At 36.6% G+C, this 24,941-nt stretch overlaps 1 non-coding gene across 1 annotated transcript; it reads right to left on the reverse strand.

Annotated features, from left to right (window-relative positions):
- Nucleotides 1–24,183: 24,183 nt before the first annotated feature.
- On the reverse strand, nucleotides 24,184–24,291 carry LOC130948193 (small nucleolar RNA R71). The gene has a single exon (XR_009072970.1). It is a non-coding gene; the product is annotated as a small nucleolar RNA R71 (small nucleolar RNA).
- Nucleotides 24,292–24,941: the final 650 nt, after the last annotated feature.

Consider the following 24,941-nt stretch of genomic DNA (forward strand, 5'->3'; position numbering starts at 1 on the left):
GCAAAAGTGGAAGGAATACAAGAAGTTGAAGAAACTGCTAAGCTGTCAGCCTGACCTCTTTGAACTCAAATGGACATAACTTGAGCTATAGAGGTCCAAATGACGCGGTTCTAGTTGTGTTGGAAAGCTAACGTCCGGGGCTTCGATTTGATATATAATTTGCCATAGTGGCCATACAGCTAGATGATGCGAACGCGTGATCCACGCGGCCGCGTCGCAGTGACGAAAAACCAGCGTAGCTAAATTCGTAAACAACGATTTCTGGGCTATTTCTGACCCAGTTTTTGGCCCATAAAACACAGATTAGAGGCTATAAAGTGGGGGAATCCAATAATTCAGATCATGCATTCATAATACACATTTTTAGGATTTAGATGTAGCTTTTAGTGAGAGAGGTTCCCTCCTCTCTCTTAGGATTAGGATTAGGATTTTTAGAACTTAGGAATATTTTTATCTCATCTCTATATCAGGTTCAATATCTTTTTATTTCGACTTCTCTTAATTGTTAATTATTGATGTTTCTTATTTGGCTTATGACTCTTCATATTTGGATTGATTTTATTTTATTAATACAATTGAGGTATTTCAGACTTATATGTTATTGATGCTTGGGCTCTATCCAAATTATTTTTATTCAAGTAGATTTTATTCCCTTTTGGCTTTGGTTGATTAATTGGTAACTCTTAAGTTGTCGAACTCAGCAGTGGTTGAAATTGGCAGATTCTAATTGATCTAGATCGCTCTAAAACTAGTCTTCCCACAGGGATTGACTAGTACTTGAGGATCAAACTAATTAGTCCACTTGACTTTTCTCTGCTTTAGTAAAGGTTAACTAAGTGGGAGAAAAATCCAATTCTCATCACAATTGATAAGGACAACTGGATAGGACTTCCAGTTTTTATACATTGCCAAGAGTTTCTATTAGATATTAATTTATTAATTCTTGCAATCTATTTCTCTTGCTTCAAACCTTTTTAAAACCCCAAATATACCTTTGCATAACCAATAATAAGAACACATTCCTGCAATTCCTTGAGAAGACGACCCGAGGTTTAAATACTTTGGTTATCAATTTTATTAGGGGTTTGTTACTTGTGACAACCAAATGTTTGTACGAAGGGATTTTCTGTTGGTTTAGAATCTATGCTTACAACGCTACTATATTTTTATAAAATTTTTTACTAGCAAAAATCCTAACGTCAGTCAGACCTGATTCATAAAACGTTTCTGCTTCTACTACTTTCTCATTATGAGTTCCATTTATTTTTTTTATAGAAGAAATAGAAAATGTCTGTGTAAATATTTATGAATATTAAATTTTATTTTTTTTGAAAAATAATATAATTATAATAAAAATTTAATATAATATAATTAAATGTATCAAATTAAACATAATCAAAGCACAAATTTAACATAATAAATATACAAAATCTCCAACAGATAAATTAAAATATAATGAAATAGAATATATATATATATATATATATATATATATATATGCGCTTAAGTAAAATCTTTTTCGTAGGGATTTTGTGAGTCCTTGTGGGGCAGATGTCTCAATTCGTACTTCTGTCTTCATTTATTCACAAGGGATCCGTAGGGATTTTGCGGGTCCATGTTACCCCCTCGTCGTAGGTAATCCTTACGGATACCTGTAGGAGCATATTTTTTGCTATCCTTAGGCCTAATCTACAGCAAATCGTCATAAGCTAGCCCAGTTTGGGGATAGTTCGGTAAAATCCAACCCAATTTAGATACAGTTCGAGCACTCAAACTCAATCTAGCAACACTTCGGGCCACACCTTTTCGATATGAGCCTAAGTCCAAACTCACCTCCCAGCTTATAAATACCTCTCTAACTCGATGTATTCTTCATACACATTCTTACCCCCTTTCTCCTTTATTAAGAGCATTCTCTCATATAGGCTTTTTTTTAACTAAAATGTCACTATTTTGAGAAATATTTATAAATTTATACACAGTCCTTGTGTGTGCACATCTCTCAAGAGAAATTCGCATCTCTTGGAGGAATTATCTGAAAAAGGTCTAAGTGTTCGGCCACATCTTGCGACGGAGGTTCAACAAATATTCAGGAGTAATAAAGAAGGAGATCCTATCCTTCCACCATCTCACTGGAGGCGATCTTACATTTACAGAAGAAACAAAAAAGGAGATCCTCACCTTCCACAATCTTTTTGGGGTCGCACTTTACAGGAATGAGTATTCAAGTTCAAGCAAATCAGGCTCAATTCATAATCATAATTATCAACAACCATAATCAATCCAATCCTATCCTAAGATCCACTAGCCTAAGTTTCACGAAATATTATATATTACATAAAGAAAACTGGTGGACGAAATTGTGATCACATGTTCTTTATACTTGTATGCATTTACTCTTAGGGCACTGTTTATTTTCACAACTCCGTTCAACTAACCAGCAAGTGTACTGGGTCGTCCAAGTAATAAACCTTACGTGAGTAAGGGTCGAATCCACAGAGATTGTTGGTATGAAGCAAGCTATGGTCACCTTGCAAATCTCAGTTAGGGAGATTAAAGGGTAATTGTGATTATTGGAATAAATAATAAATAAAAAGGAATAATAAAGGGATAGAATACTTATGCAATTCATTGGTGGAATTTCAGATAAGTGGATGAGATGCTGTAGAGCTCACGGACGCCTGCTCTCCTACTGCTTCTACTCAATCCTTCTTACTCCTTTCCATGGCAAGCTTTGTATAGGGGTTCACCATCAGCTGTGGCTACTTTCATCCTCTCGGGAAAATGATCCTATCGGTTGTCAGTCGCACGCTAATCGTCTGGAGGCATCACCCATGGTTGATGGCTACATCCCATCCTCGCAGTGAAAACTAATGCTCACGCACTCTGTCACAGTACGGCTAATCACCGGTTGGTTCCCACTCCTACTGGAATAGAATCCCTTGATCCTTTTGCGTCTGTCACTAACGCCCAGCAGGTTGCAAGTTTGAAGCACGTCACAGTCATTCATTACCGGAATCCTACTCGAAATACCACAGACAAGGTGAGACTTTCCGGATTCCCAGGATCCTACTCGGAACACCACAGACAAGGTTGGACTTTCCGGATCCTCATAAATGCCGCCATCTATCTAGCTTATACCATGAAGATTCTGTTGGGGAATCTAAGAGATACACATTCAAGCTCTGTTGCATGTAGAACGGAAGTGGTTGTCAATCACGCGCGTTCATAAGTGAGAATGATGATGAGGGTTATCTAACTCATCACATTCATCATGTTCTTGGGTACGAATGAATATCTTGGAATAAGAATAAGAGAGATTTGAATAAAAGAAAATAGAACTTCATTAATACTTGAGGTACAGCAGAGCTCCACACCCTTAATCTATGGTGTGCAGAAACTCCACCGTTGAAAATACATAAGTAAAAGAGGTTCAGGCATGGCCGAATGGCCAGCCCCCTAAAACGTGATCAATAGCCTCTTAGGATGAAGAATAAAACAAAACTGAGACCAAAGATGTCTAATACATTAGTAAATCATCCTATTTATAATAAACTAGCTCCTAGGGTTTACATGAGTAAGTAATTGATGCATAAATCCACTTCCGGGGCCCACTTGGTGTATGCTTGGGCTGAGCTTGATCAATACACGAGCTAAGGCTTCTCTTGGAGTTGAACTCTGAGTTATGACGTGTTTTGGGCGTTCAACTCCGGATCATGACGTTTTTCTGGCGTTTAACTCCAGAAAGGAGCATGTACTTGGCGTTCAACGCCAAGTTACGTCGTCATTCTTCGAATAAAGTATGGACTATTATATATTGCTGGAAAGCCCTGGATGTCTACTTTCCAACGCCGTTGAGAGCGCGCCAATTGGAGTTCTGTAGCTCCAGAAATCCATTTCGAGTGCAGGGAGGTCAGAATCCAACAGCATCAGCAGTCCTTTTGTCAGCCTTTTTCAGAGTTTTGCTCAAATCCCTCAATTTCAGTCAGAATTTACCTGAAATCACAGAAAAACACACAAACTCATAGTAAAGTCCAGAAATGTGAATTTAACATAAAAACTAATGAAAATATCTCTAAAAGTAGCTTAAACTTACTAAAGCTATATAAACAATGCCAAAAGCGTATAAATTATCCGCTCATCACAACACCAACTTAAATTGTTGCTTGTCCCCAAGCAACTGAAAATCAAATAGGATAAAAAGAGAGATATACTATAAAGTCCAAAATATCAATGAATATTAATTTAATTACATGAGCGGGACTTGTAGCTTTTTGCTTCTGAACAGTTTTGGCATCTCACTTTTTCCTTTGAAGTTCAGAGTGATTGGCATCTCTAGGAACTTAGAATTTCGGATTGTGTTATTGAATTTCCTAATTTAAGCATGTTGATTCTTGAACACAGCTACTTATGAGTCTTGGCTGTGGCCCTAAGCATTTTGTTTTCCAGTATTACCACCGGATACACAAATGCCACAGACACATAACTGGGTGAACCTTTTCAGATTGTGACTCAGCTTTGCTAAAGTCCCCAGTTAGTGGTGTCCAGAGCTCTTAAGCACACTCTTTTGCTTTGGATCACGACTTTAATCATTCAGTCTCAAGCTTTTCACTTGGACCTTCATGACACAAGCACATGGTTAGGGACAGCTTGATTTAGCCGCTTAGGCCTGGATTTAATTTCCTTGGGCCCTCCTATCCATTGATGCTCAAAGCCTTGGATCCTTGCTTTTTTTCTTTAAAATTTTCGCCTCTTTTTTTTTTGCTGCTTTTTCTTGCTTCAAGAATCAAATTCATGATTTTTTTTCAGATCATCAATAACATTTCTCTTTGTTCATCATTCTTTCAAGAACCAACAATTTTAACACTCATAAACAACAAGATCAAAAGACATATGCACTGTTCAATCATTCATTCAGAAAACAAAAAGCATTGTCACCACATCAATATAATTAAACTAAATTCAATAATAATTTCGAAAATTATGTACTTCTTATTCTTTTGAATTAAAACATTTTTCTTTTAAGAGAGGTGAAGGAGTAATGGATTTTATTCATAGCTTTAAGGCATGGTTACATACTAATGATCATGAAATAAAGACACAAAACATGGATAAACATAATATTAAAAACCGAAAACAGAAAGAAATAAAGAACAAGGAATGAATCCACCTCTTAGTGGCGTCTTCTTCTTGAAGGACCCATGATGTTCTTTAACTCTTCTATGTCCCTTCCTTGCCTTTGTTGCTCCTCCCTCATTGCTCTTTGATCTTCTCTTATTTCTTGGAGAATGATGGAGTGCTCATGATGTTCCACCCTTAATTGTTCAACATTATGGCTCAAATCTTCTAAAGAGGTATTGAGTTGCTCCCAATAGTTGTTGGGAGGAAAGTGCATTCCTTGAGGCATTTGTTGATGATGAACTTCCTCATGTTCTTCTTGATGGCCGTGAGGAACTTCCCTTGATTGCTCCATCCTTTTCTTGGTGATGGGCTTGTCTTCTTCAATGGAGACATCTCCATCTATGATAACTCCAGCTGAGTAACATAGATGGCATATAAGGTGGGGGAAGGCTAGCCGTGCCATGTGTGAAGGCTTGTCAGCTATTTTGTAGAGTTCATTGGAGATGACTTCATGAACTTCCACTTCCTCTCCAATCATGATGCTATGAATCATGATGGCCCGATCCACAGTACTTCAGATCGTTGCTTGTAGGGATGATGGACCTTTGAATGAACTCCAACCATCCTCTAGCTACAGCTTGAGGTCCAGTCTTCTTAGTTGGACTGGCTTGCCTTTGGAGTCTATTCTCCATTGGGCTCCTTCCACACATATGTCCATAAGGACTTGGTCCAACCTTTGATTAAAGTTGACCCTTCTTGTGTAGGGGCGTTCATCACCTTGCATCATGGGTAAATAAAACGCCAACCTCACATTTTCCGGACTGAAATCCAAGTATTTCCCCCTAACCATTGTGAGATAATTCTTTGGGCTTGGGTTCATACCTTGGTCATGGTTCCTAGTGATCCATGCATTGGCATAGAACTCTTGAACCATCAATATTCCGACTTGTTGCATGGGGTTGGTTATGACTTCCCACCCTCTTCTTTGGATCTCATGTCGGATTTCCGGAAACTCATTCTTTTTGAGCTTGAAAGGGACCTCAGGGATCACCTTCTTCTTTGCCACAACATCATAGAAGTGGTCTTGATGGCTCTTGGAGATGAATCTTTCCATCTCCCATGACTCGGAGGTGGAAGCTTTTGCTTTCCCTTTCCCTTTTCTTGAGGAAACTCCGGCCTTAGGTGCCATTGGTAATGGAAAAACAAAAAAAAAGCTTATGCTTTTACCACACCAAACTTAAAATTTGCTCGTCCTCGAGCAAGAAAGAAAAGAAGAGTAGAAGAAGAAGAAGAGAATATGGTAGAGAGGGGGAGAAGTAGGTTCGGCTATGTGAGAGAAGAAGGGGTTTGTGTTGTGTGAAAATGAAGAAGAATGGGAGGGTATTTATAGTGAGATGGGAGGGATATTGTTCGGCCATTTTGGGTGGGAATGGGTGGGAAATTGAATTTGAATTTTATGAGGGTAGGTGGGGTTTATGGGGAAGAGGAGGTTGATGTGAATGGTGAATGGGGTAATTGAGGTGATTGATGAAGAAGATGTTGGGAAGTGTGACATGGGGAAGAGTAATCACATTCACAAAAACTAGGATTAGGAGGTAAGGTGGGAATATGTTAGGTGGGGATCCTGTGGGGTCCATAGATCCTGAGGTGAAAAGAAATACCATTCCTTCACCCTATAGGCATGTAACATGCCTTCATGCATCATTCTGGCGTTTAAACGCCCATTGGTGCATGTTCTGGGCGTTCAACGCCCATGTAATGCATGTTTCTGGCGTTGAACGCCAGTTTCATGCTTGTTCCTGGCGTTCAGCGCCAACTTGTCCTCTTCGTGCACCATCCTGGCGTTTAACGCCAGGTTGTTGCTTGTTTTGGGCGTTCAACGCCAGAATGGTGCTCTGTTCTGGCGTTGAACGCCAGACAGATGCATCTTACTGGCGTTGAACGCCAGTCTGCGCTACCTCCAGGGTGAAAATTTTTTTCTTCTGTTTTTGACTCTGTTTTTAATTTTTTTGATTTTTTTCGTGACTCCTCATGATCATGTACCTAATAAAACACAAAAATAACAAGGAAAAAAAAAATAAAATAAAATTAGATAAATAAAATTGGGTTGCCTCCCAACAAGCGCTTCTTTAATGTCAATAGCTTGACAGTGGTTCTCATGGAACCACAAGGTGATCAGGTCAATTTAAGTGTGGTATTCCCAACACCAAACTTAGAGTTTGGATATGGGGTATGAACACCAAACTTAGAGTTTGGTTGTGGCCTTACAACACCAAACTTAGAGTTTGACTGTGGAGGCTCTTCTTGACTCTGAACTGAGAGAAGCTCTTCATGCTTACTCTCTTTCGTCACAGAGGGATGGCCATGTGCCTTAAACACAAGGTAGTCCCCATTCAATTGAAGGACTAACTCACCTCTGTTGACATCTATCACAGCTCCTGCTGTGGCTAGGAATGGTCTTCCTAGGATGATGCATTCATCATCTTCTTTCCTAGTGTCTAGGATTATGAAATCAGTAGGGATGTAAAGGCCTTCAACCTTTACTAGCACGTCCTCCACTATTCCATAAGCTTGTCTTATGGACTTATCTGCCAATTGTAATGAGAACAAGGCAGGTTGTACCTCAATGATCCCCAGCTTCTCCATTACAGAGAGTGGCATAAGATTTATCCCTGACCCAAGATCACATAGAGCTTTTTCAAAGCTCATGGTGCCAATGGTGCAAGGTACTAAGAACTTGCCAGGATCTTGTTTCTTTTGAGGTAAAGTTCTCTGAATCCAAGTATCTAGTTCACTAATGAGCAAGGGAGGTTCACTTTCCCAAGTCTCATTACTAAACAGCTTGGCATTCAGCTTCATGATGGCTCCTAAATATTGAGCAACTTGCTCTCCAGTCACATCTTCATTCTCTTCAGAGGATGAATATTCTTCAGAGCTCATGAATGTCATAAGGAGATTTAAAGGAATCTCTATGGTCTCTAGATGAGCCTCAGATTCCTCAGGATCCTTAATAGGAAACTCCTTCTTGCTTGAGGAACGTCCCAGGAGGTCTTCCTCACCAGGATTTTCGTCCTCCTCCTCCTTTGTGCATTCGGCCATATTGACTATGTCAATGGCCTTGCACTCTCCTTTTGGATTTTCTTCTGTATTGCTTGGGAGATTATTGGAAGGAGTTTCAATAACTTTCTTACTCAGCTGGCCCACTTGTGCCTCCAGATTTCTGATGGATGATCTGGTTTCATTCATGAAACTGAAAGTGGCCTTTGACAGATCAGAGACTATATTGGCTAAATTAGAATTGTTTTGTTCAGAGTTCTCTGTCTGTTGCTGAGAAGATGATGGATATGGCTTACTATTGTTCAGCCTATTGCGTCCACCATTGTTAAAGCCTTGTTGAGGCTTTTGTTGATCCTTCCATGAGAAATTTGGATGATTTCTCCATGATGAGTTATAGGTGTTTCCATAAGGTTCACCCATGTAATTAACCTCTGCCATGGCAGGGTTCTCAGGATCATAAGCTTCTTCAGAAGCTGCCTCTCTAGTACTGTTTGATGCATGTTGCAATCCATTCAGATTTTGAGAGATTATGTTGACCTGTTGAGTTAACATTTTGTTCTGAGCCAATATGGCATTCAGAGCATCAATTTCAAGAACTCCTTTCTTCTGAGGTACCCCATTGTTCACGGAATTCCTCTCAGAAGTGTACATGAACTGGTTATTTGCAACCATGTCAATGAGTTCTTGAGCCTCTTCAGGCGTTTTCTTCAGGTGAATAGATCCACCTGCAGAATGGTCCAGTGACATTTTCGAAAATTCAGAGAGACCATAATAGAATATATCTAATATGGTCCATTCTGAAAACATGTCAGATGGACATCTTTTGGTCAGCTGCTTGTATCTTTCCCAAGCTTCATAGAGGGATTCACCATATTTTTGTTTGAAGGTTTGAACATCCACTCTCAGCTTGCTCAGCTTTTGAGGAGGAAAGAATTTATCCAAGAAGGCAGTGACCAGCTTATCCCATGAGTCCAGGCTATCCTTGGGTTGTGAATCCAACCAAATTCTAGCTCTGTCTCTTACAGCAAAAGGGAAAAGCATGAGTCTATAGACTTCAGGATCAACTCCATTCGTCTTTACAGTCTCACAGATCTGCAAGAACTCAGTTAAAAACTGATAAGGATCTTCAGATGGAAGTCCATAAAACTTGCAGTTTTGTTGCATTAAAGCAACTAGTTGAGGCTTAAGCTCAAAGTTATTGGCTCCAATGGCAGGAATGGAGATGCTTCTTCCATCAAACTTGGACGTTGGTTTTGTGAAATCACCAAGCATTCTCCTTGCATTATTATTATTATTTTCGGCCATCTCCTTCTCTTGTTCGAAAATTTCTAGAAGGTTTCTTCTGGATTGTTGTAATTTAGCTTCTCTTAATTTTCTCTTCAGAGTCCTTTCAGGTTCTGGATCAATTTCAACAAGAGTGCCTTTATCCCTGTTCCTGCTCATATGAAAGAGAAGAGAACAAGAAAAGAAAGAGGAATCCTCTATGTCACAGTATAGAGATTCCTTTATGTTAGTAGAAAAGAAAGGGGTAGAAGAATGAAGAAGAGGGTTCGGATTTTTAGATGAAGAAAGGTGAAGATGAGTGTTAGTAATTAAATTATTAAATAGAAGAAGAAAAGAGAAGAGAAATTTCGAAAATAATTTTGAAAAAGAGGTTAGTAATTTTCGAAAATTAGAGATAAGTTGTAATTAAAATTAAAACATGAAACAATTAATTGATTAAAAAGAATTTTTGAAAAAGAGAGAGATATTTTCGAAAATAGAAGAGGGAAAAGTAGTTAGGTAGTTTTGAAAAAGATAAGAAACAAACAAAAAGTTAGTTAGTTGATTGAAAAAGATTTAAAATCAAAATTGAAAAAGATAAGAAGATAGTAAGTTAGATAAGATATTTTAAAATCAAATTTTGAAAAAGATAAAAGATAAAAAGATTTAATTCAAACATTTTGAAATTACTTACTTCACTAACAAGAAACTACAAGATAAGATTCTAGAACTTTAAAGATTGAACCTTTCTTAACAAGAAAGTAACAAACTTCAAATTTTTGAACCAATCACATTAATTATTAGTGAATTTTCGAAAATTAGGTGTAAAGATAAGAAAAAGATTTTGAAAATAATTTTGAAAAATACTTTTGAACTTTTCGAAAATAATAAAAAAAAATGAAAAAGATATGATTTTGAAAAAGATTTTGAAAAGATAAGATTTTTAAAATTGGAATTTTGACTTGACTTGTAAGAAACAACTAATTTTGAAAATTTTTGACCAAGTCAACCCAAAATTTCGAAAATTTGGAGGGAAATAAGGAAAAGATATTTTTTTGATTTTTGAATTTTTAATTATGAGAGAGAAAAACAACAAAAATATTTTATGCATGAAATTTTTAGATCAAAACCATGAATGCATGCAAGAATGCTATGAATGTCAAGATGAACACCAAGAACACTTTGAAGATCATGATGAACATCAAGAACATAATTTTGAAAAATTTTTGATGCAAAGAAAACATGCAAGACACCAAACTTAGAAATCTTTAATGCATGGAAAATATGAATGCAAAAATGCACATGAAAAACAACAAACAACACAAAACAAGAAATCATCAAGATCAAACAAGAGGACTTATCAAGAACAACTTGAAGATCATGAAGAACACTATGAATGCATGAATTTTTCGAAAAATGCAAGAAAAATTTTAAAAGCATGCAATTGACACCAAACTTAAAAATTAACACAAGATTCAAACAAGAACACAAAATATTTTTGATTTTTATGATTTTCTAATTTTTTTAGATTTTTATTAATTTTTTCGAAAATAATGTGAAGAAAAACGAAAATTAAAAGAAAAATTTTGAAAAAGATTTTTGAAAAGAAAATTACCTAATCTGAGCAACAAGATGAACCGTCAGTTGTCCATATCGAACAATCCCCGGCAACGGCGCCAAAAACTTGGTGGACGAAATTGTGATCACATGTTCTTTATACTTGTATGCATTTACTCTTAGGGCACTGTTTATTTTCACAACTCCGTTCAACTAACCAGCAAGTGTACTGGGTCGTCCAAGTAATAAACCTTACGTGAGTAAGGGTCGAATCCACAGAGATTGTTGGTATGAAGCAAGCTATGGTCACCTTGCAAATCTCAGTTAGGGAGATTAAAGGGTAATTGTGATTATTGGAATAAATAATAAATAAAAAGGAATAATAAAAGGGATAGAATACTTATGCAGATTCATTGGTGGGAATTTCAGATAAGTGGATGGAGATGCTGTAGAGCTCACGGACGCCTACTCTCCTACTGCTTCTACTCAATCCTTCTTACTCCTTTCCATGGCAAGCTTTGTATAGGGGTTCACCATCAGCTGTGGCTACTTTCATCCTCTCGGGAAAATGATCCTATGCGGTTGTCAGTCGCACGGCTAATCGTCTGGAGGCATCACCCATGGTTGATGGCTACATCCCATCCTCGCAGTGAAAACTAATGCTCACGCACTCTGTCACAGTACGGCTAATCACCGGTTGGTTCCCGCTCCTACTGGAATAGAATCCCTTGATCCTTTTGCGTCTGTCACTAACGCCCAGCAGGTTGCAAGTTTGAAGCACGTCACAGTCATTCATTACCGGAATCCTACTCGGAATACCACAGACAAGGTGAGACTTTTCGGATTCCCAGGATCCTACTCGGAACACCACAGACAAGGTTGGACTTTCCGGATCCTCATAAATGCCGCCATCTATCTAGCTTATACCACGAAGATTCTGTTGGGGAATCTAAGAGATACACATTCAAGCTCTGTTGCATGTAGAACGGAAGTGGTTGTCAATCACGCGCGTTCATAAGTGAGAATGATGATGAGGGTTATCTAACTCATCACATTCATCATGTTCTTGGGTACGAATGAATATCTTGGAATAATAATAAGAGAGATTTGAATAAAAGAAAATAGAACTTCATTAATACTTGAGGTACAGCAGAGCTCCACACCCTTAATCTATGGTGTGCAGAAACTCCACCGTTGAAAATACATAAGTAAAAGAGGTTCAGGCATGGCCGAATGGCCAGCCCCCTAAAACGTGATCAATAGCCTCTTAGGATGAAGAATAAAACAAAACTGAGACCAAAGATGTCTAATACATTAGTAAATCATTCTATTTATAATAAACTAGCTCCTAGGGTTTACATGAGTAAGTAATTGATGCATAAATCCACTTCCGGGGCCCACTTGGTGTATGCTTGGGCTGAGCTTGATCAATACACGAGCTAAGGCTTCTCTTGGAGTTGAACTCTGAGTTATGACGTGTTTTGGGCGTTCAACTCCGGATCATGACGTTTTTCTGGCGTTTAACTCCAGAAAGGAGCATGTACTTGGCGTTCAACGCCAAGTTACGTCGTCATTCTTCGAATAAAGTATGGACTATTATATATTTCTGGAAAGCCCTGGATGTCTACTTTCCAACGCCGTTGAGAGCGCGCCATTTGAAGTTCTGTAGCTCCAGGAAATCCCTTTCGAGTGCAGGGAGGTCAGAATCCAACAGCATCAGCAGTCCTTTTGTTAGCCTTTTTCAGAGTTTTGCTCAAATCCCTCAATTTCAGTCAGAATTTACCTGAAATCACAGAAAAATACACAAACTCATAGTAAAGTCCAGAAATGTGAATTTAACATAAAAACTAATGAAAACATCCCTAAAAGTAGCTTAAACTTACTAAAAGCTATATAAAAATAATGCCAAAAAGCGTATAAATTATCCGCTCATCAAAAACCGAAACCATACATTGACCAATTCACACGCAACTCAAAACTCCTAAAAACTTGATTCCAACAAGCTTCTACAAGGTTTCAACCACCAACACCAATCCAAAGGCAACACCACTTCCAATAATCACCGAATATCAAGCTATACATCAATAATCATAATTTCTCATATCATAATCATACTCATCATCCTCAATTAAATCAATCATCGTCATTCCTCATTATTATAATCATACTCATCATTCTCAATCAAAATCAATCATCATCATTTCTCAATACATTTAATCCATCTTTCTCAATTCCTTGTCTCAACTCATTAAGTATCGTTCCTAACTCTTCTACCCTCTATTACACTGACTCTAGACTCATAACAAGGATTATAGAGGTTTAGAAGGTTAGAAGAATGGTTAAGAACACAAAAATTAATTTTCAGAAAAACAGGGTGGTCGGTACACAAGCACCTTCCGCGTATACATGAATTTAGAATTTGGCAAAGTCGCATATGCAAGCACCTTCCCCGTACGCATGAATTCAAACTTTGAAAATGTCGCGTACGCGAGGGTATTGGACAGAAAAACTTGCTCGCGTCATGTGACACTGCCGCGTATGCATGAGTTTCAAAAAGGCATTGTCGCGTATGCATGCCATAGTCATGTACACGAGAGTGCTGGGCAGAGCCCTAGACTCACGTCGCGTGACACTACTGCTTACGCATGCATACCAGATTTTCAAAAAGCTAATATGCTGCAGAAATTCAGTTTTTCAACCCAACTTTAAACTTTCATTACTTTTTCTACAAAATTCATTTTTCAACTATTTTGAACCATTGGAAAGATTCATAAATAATTTTTTATAAAAATCTATTTTCGTTAAACTTCCAACTCTAAAGACTGAGTTATGACCTGCCAAAGTTAGTCAAAAACAAGTTTTTGTCCAAAAATAGAATTTACCAATTTTTTTAAAGATTCACAAGCCACGTCAGTTCTACTCAATATAATGACCTCCAAACCATCCTAATTCACTCATTTACAATTAACCAAGTTCAAGCCTACTCAATTCACATATTACAACTCTAAATCATCAACTTCACATATCAATTTCAAGGATATCATTCAAACAACTTACCGAGCTTACTTCTCACGGACTCCGACCCAACATTCATAAATTCAACTCAGAATTCATAAATATAGAATCACCAACCAAATTCAATTTCACCAAAATTCTACAACTCTCCAAACTCCAAACAAAACAACCCTCAGTGTTAACCGACACTAGCATGAGGGACCTCTTAGTTGTTCAAATACAAGCAAGACAAACAAGTAAAACACAAGTAGATTCAAGTAAAGCAATTAGCATATAGGCATTTAATATGACAAATAAGCAACCCATGACAAGTAGTAAACCCAAACAAGTCAAATTCATCAATATACTTTGATTTTGTTGTTGAAAGTTGAATGTGTTGTTGAAGTTTGTTATTGGAACCTTGAATTTGTTGTTGTTCTGAAATGATCACTTAAATTTGTTCATTGTTGAAAGAATTTGTTACTGATTGAACTTGAGTTTTTTGCTGTCTTGCTTCATATTATCATGAATTTTAAGTTCCTCTTTTCTTGCTGTAATGGTAGTTGTATCAATCTCTTGGGTTCTTATTGTATTAAAAGATATAATTAGTTATTGATATTTTTTTATTGAACCCGGTATATCTCCATGCTTTTTATACCCAATTGTTTTTGGTGTTTTTAATGCTTCAAATTGTTTATTATTATTTCCTTCAAGCTTTATATATATTATCTTTTTATGATTTATATCTTTATTTTCAAATTGAATGTATTATGTTTGTTACTTTATAACTTGTAGAATGGGTTATTTAGTATGATTGTGAATAAAAATATATTAATAAAATTTACGAAAAAATATACATGAGACTATGTTATATATATGCATGTTAAACGCTGGTATTACAACTAAAATGAAACCTTAGTCCAGATAATCGTGGCGCCCGATAGAAGTTGGATGCACAAAGGCAAGATTGCACTGGTTATCTTAGCGAGGAATTTCAAAAAGGTATTGTGGAATTCATAGATTTTATAAAAAGAAACCTGATAGTCATTGATAGTATAGGTCGCATTCTTTGTCCATGCACAAAATGTAAGAAGAGAATTAAGGATGAAATATTTTGGGTCAAAAAACATTTGTATGATCGTGGGTTTATGGATGGTTATATAAACTGGATTGCTCACGATGAGAAAAGATGGGTTGAACAGGATGCAATAAATGTTACCCAAGAACATGAAGAGGAGAATACAAATCCATATGTAGACATGGTTATTGATGCTACAGGTGATAACTTAAACATAGTAGATGGTTTAGAAGAGGATTCAAATCCATCCACGTCGAAGTTTTATAAGTTACTGAGGATTGCTGACGAACCTTTGCGGGATGGCTGCACCAAGCATACAATATTGTCAACGGTAACCCAGCTAGTGAATTTGAAGTCAGAATTCAACATGAGTGAGAGCTGTTATAATCAAATGGTTGCCATAATCAAGAGCATGCTCCCAAAATAAGAGAAGTTGCCAGAAGATTTCTACTGGTCAAAGACAATGATTCAAGGATTGGGATTAGGATATGAGAAAATTGATGCTTGTTCTAATCACTGCATGCTATATTATAAAGAAACAAGTGACAAGACTAGTTATGTAGCTTGCACAATGTGTGAACACCCACGATTTAAGCCAAAGGAAAGGGATACAACTAATAGTAGTAGGGATGTACCATACTCAATATTGAGATATTTTTCTATTATTCCAAGACTTCAACATTTGTTTATGTCTAAAACTATTGCACAATATATGAAGTGGCATGTGGATGCAGTACGCCAAGATGAATCGGTTATCACTCATCCGGTTGATGCTGATGCTTGGAAACAATTTGATGCCACCCATGAACTATTTTCTCAATAATCTAGAAATGTTAGGCTTGGACTTTGCACTGAAGGTTTTAATCTATCTTCTGGCTCAAAGACTCCATACTAATGTTGGCCTGTGTTTATCACACCTTACAATCTTCCTTCGAGTATGTGCATGAGAAGAGAGTACATATTCCTCAGTCTTTTGATCCTTGGACCGAAGTCTTCCGGAAAAAGATTAGATGTTTATCTTAGACCACTGATTGACGAGTTAAAGGTTTTGTGGGACAATGGTGTTACTACTTATGATGCATGAAAAAAAAACTTTAACATGAAAACAGCATTATTGTGGACTATAAGAGATTTTCTGGTTTATGAAATGTTGTTTGGTTGGAGCACTCATGATCGACTTTATTTTTTGATTTGCATAAAAAACACTAAATCGTTTCGACTACAACATGGTGCTAAACCCTGTTGGTTTGATTGTCACGGATAATACTTGCCTGCTTGTCATGCATTTTGTCGTGATCGGTACTCTTTCAAAAAGTCAACCGTGAAAAACTCTTTTCCACTGAAACGAATCGGTGGAGTTGAAATCTTAAATGAGTTGGATAAACTCAAAGAAGCTAACTTCGGGGATAATTCGAGAGAGAAAAAAGGTGACTTTGGTACCATTCATAATTGGGTGAGAAAAAATAATTTTTGAGAGTTGCCTTATTGGTCAACTAATTTGATAAGACACAATTTAGACATTATGCATATTGAAAAAATATTTTTGACAATATCTTTAACACTGTTATGGACTTAAAGGGCAAGACAAAAGACAACGCAAATGCACGAGAAGATTTAAAGATAATATGCAAATGCCCTAACTTGGATTTCGTATTCAAGAATGAAAAGTGCAAAAAGCTAAAAGCAACATGTGCCTTAGATTCTCAACAAAGGAGGACAGTATGTAAGTCGATAAAGCAATTAAAATTTTTCAATGGTTATGCATAAAATATTTCACGATGTGTTAATCTAGCAGATGGGAAGATATATGGAATGAAGAGTCACAACAATCATATTTTCATGGAAAGACTAATTCCATTGGCATTTTGAGACGTGTTGCCAAAATCCATATGGGGAGTGCTAACAGAGCTCAACTTGTTCTTTAAACAAATTTGTGCTACTGAAATACACCCTGATGCTATGGAGAAGGCAGAGATTTTCATTATTGAAATGGTTTGTAAGCTAGAAAAAATTTTTTCGCCAGCTTTCTTTGATGTGATGGAGCATTTAGTTATCCACATCCCCTATGAAGTTAAGGTTGGAGAACTTATGCAGTATCGATGGATGTATCCATTTGAAAGGTGTATGCTATTCTTAAAATGAAAAGTTCAAAATATGGCAAGAGTTGAAGGATTTATTTGCAAAGCATATATTTTTGAAGAAATTTCAAATTTTACTTATATGTATTTTGAGTCAACAGTACAAACAAGGCGGACTCAAGTTTCTAGGAATGATGATGGCGTTCAAATATGGACGAAAATCACTTGTCTATTTTTAGATACCCATTCCTTTCCATCGAGCGAGGTTCAAAGAAATACTTAACTGATGAAGAGCTTCATATTGCCCACACATACATTCTTGTCATCTGCGAAGAAATAGAACCTTGTCTTCAGTAAATCAGAACTAGTTTTTATATTCATATTATATATACACTAATTTTACAATTAAATTGAATGTTATATTGATTACTTTATTTATTAGAAAATTTGAGGATTCACTGAAAGAATTGGATCCAAATATCTTCGAAGATGAAATACTAAATGCTGCGATAAGGACTTTAGTAGATGAATAAAGAATCAAGTGAGTGATTTTTAAAATTAAATATTTAAAATATTAAAATTATTTTCTAAAGCAAGAATGTATAACCTTCAATTGTCATTGTATTCATTTATAGGTAGATACATGTTACATTGAAAGTAGAATAATTCAACAGATAGCTCATGGTCTTTCTAAGTCTATCACTTTGTACAATGGCTTAAAAGTTAATGGATATAGATTTTATACTAAAGATCATGATAAAAATAGATCTACTATGAATAGTGGAGTATGTGTTAAAGCCTAAAGGAAACATGTATGGGAAAAATGACTTAGACTACTATGGCATTCTTGAGGAGATATTGAAACTGTCATACTTAGTCTATGAAAATACTATATTTATCTTTCGGTGCTGCTGGTTTGACCAAATTAATGGAGTAAAAGTTGACGAGAAATATGGGTTAGTTGACATAAAGTATAAATCAAGACTACAATTAAACGAGCCATTTGTTTTGGCTGAACAAGCACAACAGGTATATTACACAAAATACCCACATAGTGGGTATAAGTCTAGTAAGGAATGGTAGGTGGCTTGTAAAGTTAGAGCCAAGCTCTTTATAAATGAAACATTGCATGATCCAAATGAAGAACCCGATGAGCAAGATGATAATACTGATTTTTATCAAGAAAGTGTATCTGAATTAAGAGTGCAAAGTGTTGTTTTGGAAGATGAAGATATTTCATTATTTGATGCAAATGCTCCAATGGAAGAAGTAAACATAGAAGATATAAATTGTCTAATGGACACTTTGCTCAATAATGAGTTCATCAACGATAACGAAAATTTTGACAGTGAAATAATGAAAGTACTAGTTCCAAACATGAGAATGAAGACTATGTAATGTAGATTCACATATTTTGTGTCTTTATATGTCTCATAAATTCGATGAAATGTCTCAGCCATCTTACAAAATCAAGGTAAGCTTCTATGCTTGTTCCATTTAATCTATTTCTTGATATATGTTATGTTTTAGTTTTAGGGTTTATGTAATAAAAAAATTCTTATTTATTTGTTTAGATATCATTTACAATTTGAGAATATGACTGGAATTCAGCTATAAATAGTTCTGGAGGCAATGGATGTAAGGTAATTTGTCTCCTTTTATTTTTATGCAAATTTCATTACTGTGATCATGTAAATGTTAAATTTGATAAACTCATGTTTATCTATTTGTGCTATTGCTTTCTCTCACTTAAGGCAATTTGTAGGCGGTTGGTATTCTAGAATATGGAGTTGCTAAAGTTGATGATTTGATGATCAAGCATGTTATGAATCCATTTGTAAATAAGGCATAAATAAAAACATAAATTGATCCGTTGGTAGGTGTGTCTCACTTATTCATCTAATCAGTCTAACAATCTCTTCATGAGTTTTTTTTCTCTCTTATCTCTTTTATTTTGTATTTTTCAGAAGTGCAAGTAATAAGACTCCTAAACCAACTACCACTTCAAAAAAACCTGCTGCTGCCTCTCATGATGATCCATTTTGAGTGTTTGAAACCGCTTTACGCACAGCATCTTCACAATCATTCTTTGACTCTTTGGAAAAGATCAATAAGTGAAGTATTTTTTAAGGTACACAAGACAGCTCCGGTGCTTCCCCAATATTAAGACCTCCACCTAAGGCAACAAATGTTGCATACTCAAATAAAGGTTTTTCTGAATGTTTGAGCTAATAACTACCATTACATATCTTTATTTCTATTATTACTAAGCAGTTTTTTGAATTATATTTTATGTAGTTAACAGCTCAAATGTATCATCGATAGATAAGCTTGAGAAATTTTTCATGAGTAAGATACAGAATAATGTTATCAGAAAGGCCAATATAAATACTGGTGACACTAAACGAAATTTAGTTGCAAAGATCAACAAAAATAAAGGAGGTCCGACTGCAAAAGTGAACTAATCAAATGACATAAGACATAATTTAGAAAATCAATTCTGATTTTTTTCTTAATGGTAAGTTTTTGAAAAATCTATCTAAATATGCCCCTTAGGTGTCCTAAATTGATTTGATAGTCAGATCTTTTAGTTTAATGATCCATATAGGGACTCGTCATGCAATATTTCATATACTTGTTGTACTCTGAACTTAGAACACAAATTATGTCTTCATGATTTTTATCTTATTTTTTTTCTCATATTTTCTTTGGGTGTGATTTGATTTTGATGTGGCAGAGAATCGCTGATTATATAAATGTTCAGATAAAGAGATGAGTTGTAGAAAAAGAAACCAATATGCGGACATTACTATTATTATTATAAGATGTATGCTCTTTTGACATTAGCTTTGCATTGCTAATACACCATTCTCTTTAGTTATTACTCTAATGGAAAGTGTAAAAGAAATGGACACAACAAATTGTTTGGTTTTGTTTTTAACTGGGTAGTCAATTATTACCCGCTTCAGAATAGCTATAGCATGAAAGTATAAGCAAGAATGGCCAGATCCTGTTTAGAATATTATTGATACAAGATAAAAAAAATTAGATAAAATGCATCATATGTGGTGGAAATTTTTTAATTTTTCAATCAATGTATCTCGTTCATCAATGTTTCTGTTCACTATGGTTGTGCTAAATTATCTTTGCAACTGATGAGCGGATAATTTGTACGCTTTTTGGCATTATTTTTAGTATGTTTTTAGTATGATCTAGTTAGTTTTTAGTATATTTTTATTAGTTTTTAATTAAAATTCACTTTTCTGGACTTTACTATGAGTTTGTGTGTTTTTCTGTGATTTCAGGTATTTTCTGGCTGAAATTGAGGGATCTGAGCAAAAATCTGATTCAGAGACTGAAAAGGACTGCAGATGCTGTTGGATTCTGACCTCCCTGCACTCGAAGTGGATTTTCTGGAGCTACAGAAGCCCAATTGGCGCGCTCTCAACGGCGTTGGAAAGTAGACATCCTGGGCTTTCCAGCAATATATGATAGTCCATACTTTGCCCAAGATTTGATGGCCCAAACCGGCGTTCAAAGTCACCTACAGAAATTCCAGTGTTAAACGCCGGAACTGGCACCTAAATGGGAGTTAAACGCCCAAACTGGCATAAAAGCTGGCGTTTAACTCCAAGAGAAGTCTCTACACAAAAATGCTTCATTGCTCAGCCCAAGCACACACCAAGTGGGCCCGGAAGTGGATTTTTATGTCATTTACTCATCTTTGTACACCTTAGGCTACTAGTTTTCTATAAGTAGGACCTTTTACTATTGTATTTGATCATCTTGGTAGCTATCTTCTAATTTTATGCTATCTTAGATCATTTGGGAGGCTGGCCATTCGGCCATGCCTAGACCTTGTTCTTATGTATTTTCAACGGTGGAGTTTCTACACACCATAGATTAAGGTGTGGAGCTCTGCTGTACCTCGAGTATTAATGCAATTACTATTGTTCTTCTATTCAATTCCGCTTATTCTTTGTCCAAGATATCACTTGTTCTTCAACTTGATGAATGTGATGATCCGTGACACTCATCATCATTCTCACCTATGAACAAGGTGACTGACAACCATTCTTGTTCTACAAGCATTCGAGGCCCTAGTGTTTATCTCTTGGATTTCTGATTGCATGATGCATGGTTGATCGCCTGACAACCGAGTGCTCGCCTGACAAACGAGCCAGCCATTCCGTGAGATCAGAGTCTTCGTGGTATAGGCAAGAACTGATGGCGGCATTCAAGAGAATCCGGAAGGTCTAACCTTGTCTGTGGTATTCTGAGTAGGATTCAATGATTGAATGACTGTGACGTGCTTCAAACTCCGAAAGGCGGGGCGTTAGTGACAGACGCAAAAGAATCACTGGATTCTATTCCGGCCGGACCGAGAACCGACAGATGATTAGCCTATGCTGTGACAGAGCATCAGGGACGTATTTTCACTGAGAGGATGGGAGGTAGCCACTGACAACGGTGAAACCCTACATGAGCTTGCCATGGAAAGGAGTAAGAAGGATTGGATGAAGACAGTAGGAAAGCAGAGAGACGGAAGGGAAGGCATCTTCATACGCTTATCTGAAGCTCTCACCAATGATATGCATAAGTATCTCTATCTTTATCTCATTGCTTTATTCGTTTACTACTATACCCATTTGAGTCTGCCTGACTGAGATTTACAAGGTGACCATAGCTTGCTTCATACCACCAATCTCCGTGGGATCGACCCTTACTCGCGTAAGGTTTATTACTTGGACGACCCAGTGCACTTGCTGGTTAGTTGTGCGAAGTTGTGCTTATGCCATGGTATTGAGCACCAAGTCTTTGGAGCCATTACTAGGGATTGTTTATGTTTTGAAAAGTATTGATCACAATTTCGTGCACCAAGTTTTTGGCGCCGTTGCCGGGGATTGTTCTTGTGTATGGACAACTGACGGTTCATCTTGTTGCTTAGATTAGGCATTTATTTTTTTTTCGAAATTCTTGAAGATGAATTCTAGAGTTTCATGATGATTTGTTGAAATCTGGCTGGCTGTAAAGCCATGTCTAATTTCATTGGACCGAGGTTTCAACTTATCATCACAAGAGCTTGTTGATCTTGCTTTTGGAGCAGTGATCTGCTAAGGCTTGGCTGGCCTTTGGCCATGTCTAGTGTTTTGGACCGAAGCTTTCTTTGAAAGCTTGGCTGGCTGTGAAGCCATGTCTAATTCCTGGACCGGAGTCTTAGACTAGCATTGCACTGATTCCTGGAATTCTCATTAAGAATTTTGATGTTTTCACTTAATTTTCGAAAAAACACAAAAAAATTTTACAAAATCATAAAATCCAAAAATATTTCTTGTTTGAGTCTGGAGTCCCACCTTAAGTTTGGTGTCAATTGCATGTTTTTGTTATATTTTTCGAATCCATGCATGTATTTCTTTGTTTTGATCTTTGAATTCTATTGACTTGAGTATCTATGTGTTTCATATGCATTCTCATTGGTGTCAGTAGTATACAAACTGCTAAGTTTGGTGTCTTGCATGCATTGTTATTTGATTTTAAGTTGCATTTTGATTATTCCTCATTTTTAAAAAATCCAAAAATATTTTCAATTTGTGTCTTTTCAAGTCAATAATACAGAGAATTGAAGATTCAGAACATACTGCAGAGGAATTATACAGAAAAAGCTGGGCATTCAAAAATGCCCAGTGAAGAAGGCAGACTGGCGTTTAAACGCCAGCCAGGGTACCTGGTTGGGCGTTTAACGCCCAAAAAGGGTGCATTTTGGGCGTTAAACGCCAGAATGGATGCCATTCTGGGCGTTTAACGCCAGGATGGCTAAAGGGGGAAGATTTTGTTTTCAAAATCAATTTTTTCAAGTTTTCAAAGTTTTTCAAAATCAAATCTTTTTCAAATCAAATCTTTTCAATCAAATGTTTTCAAAATCAATTTCTTTCCTTTTTCAAAGATACTTACTAACAATTAATGATTTGATTGAACATTTTTTGCCTTTTCTGTTGAGGAAGGTTTTATGTTTGAATCATATCTTTTCTTGTTAGGCAAGTCATTAATTTTTAAAATCAAATCTTTTTAAATTGTTTTCAAAATCAAATCTTTTTAAAATTGTTTTCAAATCATATCTTCTCAATCACATCTTCTCAATCACATCTGTTTCAAAATAAGTTTTCAATCAAATCTTTTTAACTTCTAATTTCAAATTTTTTTCAAAAATCACTTGATTTCTTTCTCACTCTTATTTTCGAAAATCAATTAGTGTTTTTCAAAAATGTTTTCAAAATATTTTAATTAATTTTCGAAAAATTACTTCCCTCCTTCTCACATCTTTCTATTTATGGAGTACCACTCCTTCTCAATGCACAATTCGAACCTTATCTAATTAAAGTTCGAATTCTTCTTCTCCTTCTTCTTTCTATTTCTCTTTTCCTCTGACACCTCAAGGAATCTCTATACTGTGACATAGAGGATTCCACATTTTCTTGTTCTCTTCTCTTTCATATGAGCAGGAGCAGAGACAAAGGCATTCTTGTTGAAGCTGACCCTGAACCCGAAAGGACCTTGAAGAGAAAGCTAAGAGAAGCCAAAGCACAACTCTCTTTAGAGGACCTGACCGAATTCTTCAAAGAAGAAGAAGACATGGCAGCCGAAAACAACAATAATGCAAACAATGCAAGGAAGGTGCTGGGTAACTTTACTGCACCTACTCCCGACTTCTATGGGAGAAGCATCTCTATCCCTGCCATTGGAGCAAACAACTTTGAGCTTAAGCCTCAATTAGTTTCTCTAATGCAACAGAATTGCAAGTTCCATGGACTTCCAATGGAAGATCCTCATCAGTTTTTAGCTGAATTCTTGTAAATCTGTGACACAGTCACGACTAATGGGGTTGACCCTGAGGTCTATAGACTGATGCTATTCCCTTTTGCTGTAAGAGACAGAGCTAGAATATGGTTGGACTCTCAACCTAAAGAAAGCCTGGACTCTTGGGAAAAGCTAGTGAATGCCTTCTTGGCAAAGTTCTTTCCACCACAAAGATGGAGTAAGCTTAGAGTGGAAGTCCAAACCTTCAGACAGAAGGATGGAGAATCCCTCTATGAAGCTTGGGAAAGATACAAACAATTGATCAGAAGATGTCCTTCTGACATGCTTTCTGAATGGAGCATCATAGGTATTTTCTATGATGGTCTCTCTGAACTATCCAAGATGTCCTTGGATAGCTCTGCTGGAGGATCTCTTCATCTGAAGAAGACGCCTACAGAAGCTCAAGAGCTCATTGAAATGGTTGCAAATAACCAATTCATGTACACTTCTGAGAGAAATCCTGTGAACAATGGGACAAGTCAGAAGAAAGGAGTTCTTGAGATTGATACTCTGAACGCCATTTTGGCTCAGAATAAAATATTGACTCAACAAGTCAATTTGATTTCCCAAAGTCTGTCTGGAATGCAAAATGCACCAAGTAGTACTAAGGATGCTTCATCTGAGGAAGAAGCTTATGATCCTGAGAACCCTTCAATGGAAGAGGTGAATTACCTAGGAGAACCCTATGGTAACACCTATAATTCTTCATGGAGAAATCACCCAAATCTCTCATGGAAGAATCAAGAGAGACCTCAACAAGGTTTCAATAATAATGGTGGAAGAAACAGGTTTAACAATGGCAAACCTTTTCCATCATCTTCTCAGCAACAGACAGAGAATCCTAAGCAGAACCCCTCTGACTTAGCAACCATGGTCTCTGATCTAATTAAAACCACTCAAAGTTTCATGAATGAAACAAGGTCCTCCATTAGAAATTT

The sequence above is a fragment of the Arachis stenosperma genome, chromosome 1, assembly GCF_014773155.1.
Source record: "Arachis stenosperma cultivar V10309 chromosome 1, arast.V10309.gnm1.PFL2, whole genome shotgun sequence".
NCBI classification, from domain to species: domain Eukaryota; kingdom Viridiplantae; phylum Streptophyta; class Magnoliopsida; order Fabales; family Fabaceae; genus Arachis; species Arachis stenosperma.